Source organism: Macaca fascicularis, chromosome 14 (assembly GCF_037993035.2).
Source record: "Macaca fascicularis isolate 582-1 chromosome 14, T2T-MFA8v1.1".
NCBI classification, from domain to species: Eukaryota; Metazoa; Chordata; class Mammalia; order Primates; family Cercopithecidae; genus Macaca; species Macaca fascicularis.
The window spans coordinates 86,596,128-86,609,076 of NC_088388.1; the positions used below are offsets into that span (position 1 = coordinate 86,596,128).

Consider the following 12,949-nt stretch of genomic DNA (forward strand, 5'->3'; position numbering starts at 1 on the left):
CAAGAGAACACAGATAGAAAACAAAATCAGGGAAACAATGCATTAATAAAATGAGTAGTTTAATAAAGAAATAAAAAGTATGAAAACAACCAAACAGAAATCTTGAAGCAGAATGATAAAATGACAGACTAAAAAATACAATACAGATCTTTAGTAGCACGGTCAATCTTACAGAAGAAAGAACCAGCGAACTCAAGGCAGGACATTTGAAATTAGCCAATTAGAGAAACAAAAAGAAAAAAATAAAGTGAAGAAGGCATAAGAGTCCTATGAGACACCTTTAAGTGAATAAATTATGAGTTTTGGGAATTTGAGAAGGAGAGAGAGAAAGGGGCAGAAATATTATTTAAAGCTACAAACTTCCCAAATTTTGGAAGAGATATGGATATTCAGATACATAAAGCTTAAAGAACCCAAGCCAAGCAAGATCAACCTAAAGAATAATACCCCAAGGCACAGTATAATTAAATTGTCAAAAGTGAAAGCCAGAAAAAGTTTGAAAGCATCAAGAGAAGAGATCATCATACACAATGGAACCCCCATAAGTCTATCAGTGAACTTCTTAGCAGAAATTTTACAGGCCAGAAGGGAGTGGGTTGATATATTCAAAGTGCCAAAAGACTCAAACTAACTGCTAAGAATATATATCTGGAAAAACTGTCATTTAGAAATAAAGGTGAGATAAAGATATTTCCAGATAAACAAGAGCTAAGGGATTTCATCACTACTAGATTTGACTTACAAAAATAATAGTCTTTTTTCAAGTTGAAATGAAAGTTTGCTAAGTAACAACATGAAACACATGAAAGTGGCAAATTTACTGGTAAAGGTAAATATATAGTTAAAATCAGAATATTCTGATGCTATAATGATGATATGTAAGTCACTTTTAACTCTAGAATAAAAGTTAAAAGGTCAAAGTTTTAAAACTAACTATAGTTCCAATAATTTTTAATGGATACACAATATAAAAAGATGCAAAGTGGGACATCGATAGCATAAAATGTGTGAGGGAGAAGAAAAACTGAAGAGCTTTAAATGCAGTTGAATTCAAGGTGTTATCAGTTTTAAACAGAATGTTATAAGATGTTTTATGTAAGGCCTATGCTAATTACAAAGAAAAAGAAACTCTGGTGGATACACAAAGGACAGAAAGAAATGAAAGCATACCACCACAAAATGTCAACAAATCATAAGGGAAGATAGCAAGAGTGAAAGAAAGAAACAAAGACATTACAAAACAGTCAGAAAACAATTACAAATGACAATAATAAATTATTTACCATCAATAATTACATTAAATGCAAATAAATTATTTAATCAGAAGACACAGAGTGATTACATGGATTAAAAAGCAAGCTCCAACAACATACTGCCTACAAGCAACTCATGTTAGTCTTAAGGACACAAATAGGATGATAGCAAAGGGATAGAAAAAAAATATTTCATACAAATAAAAACCAAGAGAGCAGGGGTATCTATTCTTGTATAATACAAAATAGACTTTAAATCAAAAACTGTCATAAGAGACAAAGAAGGTCATTATATAATGATGGAGGCATCAATTTACTAAAAGGATACAATGGTAAACATGTACACCCAACAGGAAAACACTTAAGTATATCAAGAAAATATTAACATAACTAAAGGAAGAAATAGACAATAGTTAGAATACAATAATAGTAGCAGATGTCAACATCCCACTTTCAACAATGAATGTATCATACAGACAGAAAATCCATAAGGAAATGTCAGTGCTCACTTTGGCAGCACACACACTAAAATTGGAATGATACAGAGATTAGCATGGACCCTGCACAAAGATGACATGCAAACTGGTGAAGCATTTCATATTTTTTTATTATCAGAGCAAAGCAAATCAAAACTACAGTGAAATAATATCTCACCCCAGTTAAAATGGATTATACCCAAAAGATGGGCAATAACACATGCTGTCAAGAAGGTGGAGAAAAGGGAACCACTGTACACTATTGGTGGGAAAGTAAATTACCACAACCACTATGAAGAATATTTCAGAGGTTCGTTAAAAAACTAAAAATAGAGATATTGTACTATCCAGTCATCCCACTGCTGGGTATATACCCCAAAAAAGGAAATCAAGATATCGAAGAGATATCTGCACTCCCAAGTTTGTTGTAGCTCTGTTCACAGTAGCCAAGAATTGGAAGTGACCTAAGTGTCCATCAACAGATGAATGGATAAGGAAAATGTGGTACTTATACACAATGGAGTACTATTCAGCCATAAAAAGAATGAGATTCACTCATTTGCAACAGCGTAGATGTAACTAGAGGATATTATGTTAAATGAAACAAGCCAGGCACAGAAAAACATATTCTGCATGTTCTCACTTGTTTGTGAGATGTGAAAATCAAAACAATTGAATCCATGAAGATAGATAGTAGAAGGATGATTACCAGAGGCTGAGAAGGGAAGTTGCGGGGTGTTGTATATGTGGGAGGAGGGTATGTTTAATGGGTATGAAAGTTAAAATTAGTAAATAAGGCCTAGTGTCATATAGCACAATAGGGTGACTATAGTCAATAATAATTTAATTGTATATTATCAAATAACTAAAAGATGCCAGGTGCAGTGTCTCATGCCTGTAATCCCAGCACTTTGGGAGGCTGAGGCTGGCACATCACTTGAGGTCAGGAGTTTGAGACCAGCCTAGCCAACATGGCAAAATCCCGTCTCTATTAAAAGTACAAAAATTAGCTGGGGATGGTGGCACACGCCTGTAGTCCCAGCTACTCGGGAGGCTGAGGCAGGCAGATCACTTGAACCCAGGAGATGGAGGTTGCAATGAGCTGAGATTGCACCACTGCACTCCAGCCTAGGCAACAGAGTGAGACTCTGTCTCAAAAAATTAATTAATTAAATAACTCAAAGAGTATAATTGGATTGTTTGTAACACAAAGAATGCTTGAGGGGATGGATACCCCATCTTCCATGATGTTATTATTGTGCAATTCTTTAAGTGCCTATATAAAAACATTTATCCCTTAAATATATGCACCTACTATGTATTCATAAAAATTAAAAAAACCCAAATTATGATGAAAATAAAAATAAAATATAAGGAAGCAGCAGACTTGAATTAACGATACAGGCTAAATGGGCCTAACAGACATACACAGAACATTCCATCTAATAGTGGCAGAGTACACATTCTTTTCAAGCACACATGAAAAAACTGTCCAGGATAGAGATCATCTGTTGGGACACAAAACAAATCTTAAAAATATAAGATTAAAATCATGTCTAGTATTTTTTCTATCCACAATGGTATGAAACTAGAAATAAACAACAAAGAATCTTAGAACATTGACCAATATGTGGAAATTATGTAATGCACTCTTGAACAACCAATGGGTCAAAGAAGAAATCAAAAGGGAAACAAAAATTATCTTGAGACAAATTAAGAGGGAACCACAACATATCAAAACTTATGAGAAAGGTGCAAAAATAAAAAAAAATACTAGCAAGCTGTCTTCAACAGCATATTAAAAAGATCAAATGCCATAATCAAGTGGCATTCATCGCTAGGGTGTAAGGATGTTTCCATATATGCAAATTGATCAATGTGACAGTATATAAACAGAACAAATTTTAAAAATCATATAATTATCTCAATAGATGCAGAAGAACAAATTTTAAAAATCATATAATTATCTCAATAAATGCAGAATAAGTATTTGACAAAATTCAACATCTTTTTTTTTTTAATGATAAAAACCCTCAACAAATTAGGTGTAGAAAGACTGTACTTCACATAAGAAAGGTCATATATGACAAGCCCTCAGCTAACATCATGGTCAATGGTGAAAACTGAAAAGCTTTTCCTCTAAGATCAGGAACAAGACAAGGATGCCCAATCTCAGAACTTCTCTTCAACATAGTATTGGAAGTCTTAGCCAGAGCTAGCCTATAAAAGAAAAAAGAAATAAAAGGCATCCAAATCAGAAAGGAAAAAAGCTAAATTATCTCTGTTTAAGATAGCATAATTGTACATACAGAAAACCCTAAAGACTCTACCAAAGCCTGTTAGAATTGATAAACAAATTTAGTAAAGTAGCAGAATACAAAATCAATATACAAATATCAGTTGCATTTCTATACCCTAACAACACACTGTCCAAAAAAAGAAATTAAGATAATTCAATTTTCAATAGAATTAAAAGCAATAAGATACTTAGGAATAAGTTTAACCAAAGAAGTGAAATATATATAATATATACACTGAAAATATATACACTGAAAACTATTACATTGATGAAAGAAATTGAAGAAGTCACAAATAAATGAAAAGATATCCTTCATTCATGGAGTGGAAGAAGTAATATTATTAAAATGTGCATACTAAAAGGAACCCACAAATTCAATTTAATACCTATAAAAATTCTGGTAAAATTTTTCACAGAAATAGAAAAAAACAATTCTGAAATTCATATGGAATCACAAAAGGCCATGAATAGCCAAAGTAGTCTTAAGAAGAGCAAAGCTGAAAGGTATCACACTACTTGATTTCAAAATCTACGAAGGCATAGTAATCAAAAAGTATGTCGCTAGCATGAAAATAAATACACAGAATAATGAATAAGCCCAGAAATTAACTCACATATACACATCATATGTGTGAGTTATAATATATATAATATAATCTTTGACAAGAGTGCCAGTAATGCACAATGTGGAAAGGATAGTTTCTTCAATAAGTGGCATTGTGAAAAGTGGATATTGACATGTAAAAGAGTGAAAATGGATCCTTATCTTACACCATATACAAAAATTTACCAGAAATGGATTAAAGACTTAAACATAAGACCTGAAACTGTAAAACTTCTAGAAGAAAACATGGGAAAATCTCTTTGGCATTGATCTTGGCAATGATTTTTTTGGATATAACACCCAAAGCACAGGCAACAATCACAAAGATAAACAAATGGGAGCACATCAAACTGAAAAGCTTCTGCATAGCAAATGAAATAATAAACAAAATGAAAAGGCAATCTACAGATTGGGAGAAAATATTTGCACACTATCTGACCTATTAGCCTCTTATCTGTTCAGAGGTTAACATCCAAAATATATAAAGAACTCATACAACTCAATAACAAAAAAGATAACCTAGTTAAAAAATTGCTGGCCGGGTGCAGTGGCTCACTCCTATAAACCCAGCACTTTGGGAGGCCAAAGCAGGTGGGTCACTTGAGGTCAGGAGTTGGAGACCAGCCTGACCAACATGGCAAAACTCTGTTTGTACTACAAATCCAAAATTAGCTGGGTGTGTTGGGGGGTGCCTGTAATCCCAGCTACTCCAGAGGCTGAGGCAGGAGAATCACTTGAGCTCAGGGGGCAGAGGTTTCAGTGAGCCAAGATCATGCCACTGCACTCCAGCCTGGGCAACAAAAGTGAAATGTCGTGTCAATAGTAATAGTAATAATAATAATAATAATAATAATAATAATAAATGATAAAAAATTGCCAAAGGACCAGAATAGACATTTTTACAAGGAAGACATACAAATGACCAAGAAGTATGTGAAAAGTTACTCAATGTCACTAATATTCAGGCAAATGCATGTCAAAACCACAGCGAGATTTCACCTTACACTTGTTAGAATGTCTATTAAAAAAAAAAAAAAGTTGGGGGGCAAGGAGTGCTGCTGAGGGTGTAGAGAAAGGGAGCCCTTGTACACTGTTGGTGGGAATGTAAATTAGTACAGCCATTATGGAAAACAGTATTCCTCAAAAAATTAAAATAAGAACTAATCTTAGGATCCAAGAATCCTTCTTTTAAGTATACATCCAAAGGAAATAAAATCAGTATCCGAAAGAGATACATACCCTCCATGTTTATTGCAGCATTATTCACAATAGCTGAGTAATGGAAACAACTTAAGTGTTCGTGAATTGGTGAATGGATAAGGAAAATGCTGTATATATCGTGGAACACGATTTAGCCTTAAAAAGAAGTCCTGACATTTTGACAATATGAATCAATTTCAAGGATGTTATACTACATGAAATAAGCCAGATACAGAAAGACAAACACTGCATGATCTTACTTAAATGTAGAATCTAAAACATTTGAACTAATAGAAGCAGAGAATAGAATGGTGGTTACCAGGGGATGCAGGGTGAGGAAAATGGGGAGATGTTTATAGAATCCAAATTTTCAGTTATAAGATGTATAAACTTTGGGGACCTAATGTATAGCATGGTGACTGTATTGTTTACTTGAAATGTTCTAATAGAGCAGATCTTAAGTGTCTTTATCGCCTTTCACCCACAAGTGGCAAATATGTGTGTTGAAAGATGTATTATTTAGTTTGATTGTGGTAATCATTACATAGTGTATACATATATGAAATGTATATCTTGAATATATGCAAATTTTATCACTTATACCTCACCAAAGCTAAAACACAATAAAGTTGTAGAAACAAATAGAATTTTGCCAAAGAGAAAAGTGGTGTGTGGAGAAAGATGTGCAAAGGATACCAGGAGAGGAAGTGTAGAATGTTCAACACAAAGCATAGAGTGAACAGGACTATCAGGCAGTATGTTAGGTGTTTTGCTAATTCATATTCAGGATGCCTTTTCCCCATTGAAGGCCTTAGTGATTTCAAACAGAAGATCATCATAACCATTGTGAAGTCATCCCTGACTTACCCAGGCAGAGTTAGGGATGCCTTTTCCTGTGCCCTCACTGAATGTTGTGCAAACCTTTTCTATAGCAACTATCTTACAGGGTTGTCTTTGTAACCAGAAGGCAGAAGAGCTCATGGGAATTGATATCAGACAGACAAGGGTTCAAATGCCCATTCCGGCATCCAGTAACCTTTGTTTCCTTGGGCAAACCACTTAATCTGCAGAATTTACTCATTGCCACATTGTGAAGTCAGAGTGAAGATTAAATGACATAATTAATGCAGAGTGCTTTACACTTAGTAGGGCTCCAGTAAATAGGAACTATTCTGGTCTGTAATCTCATCTCCCTAGCTGACTAAATTCGTTGGGGCAAGTACAGACTCATTGCATGTTAGTAACCCACCTCTATCAAGTATCTGTCACAAAGGATGTGCTCAGTAGTATTTGTGGAATGACTCCATAAATCAGATTCAGAGTTTAGAAAGATCAATTTTGGCTTCAGTTAATAGGTTTTTGGGATGTAAGTTTAGAAGTTAGTTTACCCAGCAAAAAAAGAATCACACTTTGTTTTAAGCAAAAAGACTAGTTTGTTAATTTTATGTGTCAACTTGGCTAAGCTATGATGCCCACATACTTGGTCAAATACAAGTCTAGATGTTGCTGTGAAGACATTTTTTAGATGTGATTAATATTTAAGTCAGTAGATATTGAATAAAGCAGGTTACCCTTCATAATGCGGGATGACCTCACCCCATTAGTTGAAGGTGTTAAGAGAAAAAGACTGAGGTCCTGCAAGGAAGAAGACAATCTGCCTCTAAGACCACCTTCACACTTGAGCTGTGACATCAAGTCTTCTTTGGGTCTCCAGCCCATCTACCTGCCCTGCATATTTTAGACTTCCTAGCCCACACAATCACATGAGCCAATTCCTTAAAATAAATCTTTCGCTCTGTATATATATATATATGCCCATCATCTATGTACAGCCTATTGGTTCTGTTCCTCTGAAGAACTCTGGCTAATGCAGATATGATTACCCCATTTACAGATGAAGAAACTGAAGCTTTGGGTCCCTACGCTAATAAAGAGTAGAGCTTATGTCTCAAAATTATTTCTTTGTGATTTCAAATCTGGGTCATATCACTGATTTCTACATGATGCTCCCTTCCCTCCTCCACTTATTTTTGGAAGAAAAAGAAAGAAGGGAGAAGTTAATGAAGGAACATTATGAAGCGAAGACGCTGGCAGAACTCATTCTCTAGACCAAACTGCAGATAGACCAAAATCAGCAAGCAGCGCTGAAGGCAGCTTCTAGTTGCCCTTGCTGCCCATCTGTGCAAGATGCTCCCACCAGTGCTGATATGGTTTGGCTCTGTGTCTCCACTCAAATCTCATCTCAAATTGTAACCCCCTTGTGTTGGGGGCGGACTTCCCTCTTGCTGTTCTCGAGATAGTGGATGAATTCTCATGAGATTTGGTTGTTTAAAAGTGTGTGGCACTGTGCATATACACCATGGAATACTATGCAGCCATAAAAAGGATGAGTTTCTGTCCTTTGTAGGGACATGGATGCAGCTGGAAACCATCATTCTCAGCAAACTATCACAAGAACAGAAAACCAAACACCGCATGATCTCACTCCTAGGTGGGAACTGAACAATGAGATCACTTGGACTCGGGAAGGGGAACATCACACACTGGGGCCTATTATGGGGAGGGGTGTGGGGAGAGATTGCATTGGGAGTTGTACCTGATGTAAATGACGAGTTGATGGGTGCTGACGAGTTGATGGGTGCAGCACACCAACATGGCACAAGTATACATATGTAACAAACCTGCATGTTATGCACATGTACTCTAGAACTTAACATATAATAATAAAAAAAAAAAGTGTGTGGCACTTCCTCCTTTGTCCTCTCTCTCCAGCTGCACCATGGTAAGACGTGCTTGCTTCACCTTCGCCTTCTACCATGATTGAAAGTTTCCTGCAGCCTCCCAGTCATGCTTTCTGTTAAGCCTGCAGAACTGTGAGTCATTTAAACCTTTTTTCTTCATAAATTACCCAGTCTCAGGTAGTTCTTTATAGCAGTGTGAAAATGGATTGATACAAGCACCATGACAGTTTACCAATGTCATGGCAATACCCAGAAATTACTACCCATTTCCATGGCAACAACCAGAAGTTACCATGCATTTTCCACCAATTTCTGAATATCCTGCCCCTTTATTTGCATGTCATCAAACGTGTGTTTAAATACAACTGCCAACCACCCATAGGCTGCTACTCTCAGCACACTGCCTATGGATTAGCCCTGCTCTGCAAGGAGCAGTCACAGAGCTGTAACACTGCCACTTCAATAAAGCTGCTTTCTTCTACCACCTGCTCACTGTCGAATTATTTCCTAAACAAAGCCAAGAACTTGCCTTGCATTATTAGTAGAGAAGGGGAAAGAATCACGAGGTAAAAGAAAAAGGATAGGGAGTACAGACAACCTTAAAACGAGCAACCTCAGTTTCCTAAAGATGTCAAAGTCACCTGCCTGGCTTTCTAGGGTGACTACAATTTGACATGTCCATTGCTATAGAACCACATTACATGGAAATCCATAGGTCCTCTTTAATAATCCTATCAGACATATCTCCTTCCAGCCCACATTCTAGTTTTTCCCCATTATAGCGCCTTGCTTATTTTCTTTATATTGTTTATAATGACTTCTTATAATCTTGCTTAATTACTTGATTTGTTTTATTGTCTTCCTCCCCACCTATAATGTACATTCCATGAAGGCAGGAATCTTTTCTGTTTTCACCCACTGCTTATCTTCAGCATCTAGCACAAGTTGAATGAATGAATGCTATGTTCATCCTTACTTTCCTATCTTCAACCCGTTTTTTTTCATTCCCTTCCTAATCTTACCCATTCTTCAAAACTCACCCTAAGCTCCCATATCTCTCAAAGCCTTCCTTGATTGTGCTCTGTACCAGCCACACCTGCCTTCATTTGGTACCTGTGGTACATTGCTCTTCATGCTTCTGAGCTTTTATTAAGACTCTTCCCTTTACCTAGAATGCTCTCCAACTTCTGTCGTCTCCTTGTTAAGCTGAATCAACTTGAACATCCCTTCTTTTCCAGGAACCTTTTCCTGACTTTTAATATTAAGTTAATTGCCCTAGTTATAAACTGTAGTAGATATCCTCCCATCCCTTTCTATGTCCCCCTGATCCTTTCTCCTTTGCAATAGCTGATACACTTAAAATAACTTTCTATTACTCATCACTTTGAAATAACTTGTTCATTGTACACCTCACTAACTATATTTTAAATTCTATAAAGTAGTTCTGTTTTTTTTCTTTTGCTGCTATATCTACAGTAACAATTCTCAGTGCCTGAAATAAAGGTGATTTAAAGAAATATCTATTGGTTAAATAACTGGAAAGTGTTCATTGATGTGACCATTACAGAACTCTAAGAACTTCTATGTGCTTGGTGATTCAGTGTAAAAATAGCTATCAATTATTAAGTGGTTTCTCTGTACCAGGCAATTTCCACATGGTTTTTGTGTCCTAATTTATTTTATTAGCACAAATATTGTTGTCATTCTTTCCTCACAAAGGAGGAAACTGAGGGACAAGAAGTTGTGGAGCTTACGTTTTCTAGGTGGTGAATGGCAGAGCCAGGATTCCAGCCCAGGCATCTGCTCCAGAACTTAACTGTAACCCCACACACTAGTGCTTATAATCTTGTTGGGAGGCAGGCAAGAGACTAAGGAGTTAATTTACAGTCTGAAGACTCATTATCTTAGTTCATATATTCACTCAACAAATATTTGTTAAATGCCCAGTTCTGCGTTAGGCACCAGAGATACAGCGGTAAAACAATCTGATATGGTCCCTACTTGCACCAGTATACTTCATTACCACTTGCTGTGGTTCCCAAACTTGGCTCACATTAGAACCACCTGGGGAGCTCTAATTGACTTTATTTAATTAACTGGCCTGGAGCCTGAGCCCGTATGTTTTAAAAACTTTGTGATGGATTCTAATATGCAGCCAATGCTGAGAACTATTTCTTTAGTACTTTCTGTGAAACCAATCCAATATCATAATCATCTGGGAAAATTTTTAAAATCCAGAGTCCTGTCCTGCCCCTACCTCCTGCTACTTTCCTGAACAAATGACCCCAGAGCCACTGAGAGTAGGACACAGGAATCTGTATTTTTAAAAGCTCCCTTTGTGACTCTGGTGCAGTTGACCAGCAGACCCATATTTCAGGATTACCAGAACAGTTGCCAACATATAAAACAAACAAAGATTTTTAGAAGAAAGAGCTTACAAAGGGCTCTGGTGGTCTGGGCTATATTTATAAACCATATCACTTGAACAGGTCTTGAAGGGTGGGTAGGATTTAGGTATGTGGAAAGAAGTAGAAGCTTTCACTCGTGGTAAGTATCATAAAGTATCATACATATAACTATTGTATGGTGTTTGATTTTAAACATATTTGTTTTATAGCCTTACTACTCAAAATATCATCTGAGGACCAGTATCATCTGCTTTGAATTCTATCCCAGAAGCTGCATTTTTAACAAGATATCTAGGTGATTTATATTTATATATATTATATTTATATATATTAAAATTTGAGAATCATAGTTCTCTATGTCAGCATTGGTCTTTCCCACTCACACAATAAACTGTATGGCCCTTGAGGGCTGGAGCATGACTTATTAGAAGACTTATAGAAGTAGTGTCCTGTGAAGTACATTCTTATTATACTCATTTTTCAGGAATGGAAACTGAGGCTTACTGAAGTCAAATGATACTTGTTGCTTCCGGGTGCTCTTTCTACTATAAGATACGGATTTCTTTTCTTCACTGTTCTCCCTAACATCCAACATTATGATAAACATAAGATTTCAGGTTCAGAAAATTCCTGAAAATCATAGATTCTTGAAATAAGTTGGAAGTAACCTTAGAAGTAATATTGCCATACCCTTAAAATTGAAGACATTCTGGACTAGAAGTTTAAGGACCCTGCTTGAGCTCACAGAACTAGTTTGTGAATGATACAATGAAACTAGTGTTCATATCTCTGACTGTGCACCTTGGTGCCTACCATCTCATTTTTACTCATGCTAATGCTTTGTATTTCCCATTACAAAGGTAGTTTCTTAGAATAGCCTGATTTTCAAACCCATTCTGAGACAGAGTAAAATAAGCACATTGGGTGGAAAACAGTTTTAAAATATACCTGGGTAGAAAATTACCTTCAATGAACTGTACTTAGAGTCACTGTATGGTTTCTAGTTATTCCACAAATGCAAAAAGAGAGGGGCCTCCCTTATATAAGTATGTCCTATTCTGAGCTTCCTGCTTAGCCCATCTGTTTGATGAGCTCAGCCACCTGGATTCTTTCTGGCCTTTTCACTTTTCATCAGAATGTCTTCTAGCCCTAAACATGTGGTGAGTCTTTGGCCTCTTGCTAGCATGTAGAAAACTGTGGTAATGACTATTTTTTTTGGAGAACAGACCATGTTGCCATTTTTGCTCACCTTTGAATCTGACCTGTCGACATCACATATGCATCAAAGAGGGTAAATTGCCTGTTATAACAAAGGCTGCTCCAGCTGGCTGTACAAAACCAAGTGTTAGACCCAGTCTTCAAAAACATTAAAGGAATTGTCCTTCATATCAGAGCCTGATTCTCAGCTTGTAAGAACTCTTTCATTCCAAATTTGTTTCTCCATCTTTCTTGCTTTTCCTTAATGCATTTTGAAAGCATGCAATCAACTTGAAAGGGCGAAGTGCTCAAATCCAAGACAGAAAAGAGAGCTGTTGCTCTCTCATTTGCTTTGTACTTGTGAAATTCCCTATACAAGTCTCTTATTTGCTTTGATGTTCCTCCACAGCCAGCAAAACTCTTCCTAGGTTTACAGTGAGTACTTTGACTCCCCACTACTTCCCTTTAACCGAAAGTGGAAGTAATTAATATTATTCTAATTGGATAAAATTTTTAAAAGGGAGAGAATATCTTTGTTAGTAAACAAGGAAGAAGGTCATTACCACTGTACCCAGGCTTGATTGATCTGCTAACAGTGCCATTCAACTGCTTGATGCCTTTGGTATCAGTCTTTTTAGAATACAACTCCATTTATCCAAGGAAGTCTCCTCTAGTTCTCCTGTTCTTCTGAATAGAACATGGAGAGAAGTAGATTCTTGCATGTGTTACTAAACACCTAAAAATAGTGAAAATTAAAAAGGATGTTGAAAC

General features: G+C 36.3%; 1 non-coding gene across 1 annotated transcript; it reads left to right on the forward strand.

Moving 5' to 3' along the window:
* Positions 1-1,754: 1,754 nt before the first annotated feature.
* On the forward strand, positions 1,755-1,858 carry LOC123568876 (U6 spliceosomal RNA). The gene has a single exon (XR_006692436.1). It is a non-coding gene; the product is annotated as a U6 spliceosomal RNA (small nuclear RNA).
* The last annotated feature ends 11,091 nt before the right edge of the window (positions 1,859-12,949 follow it).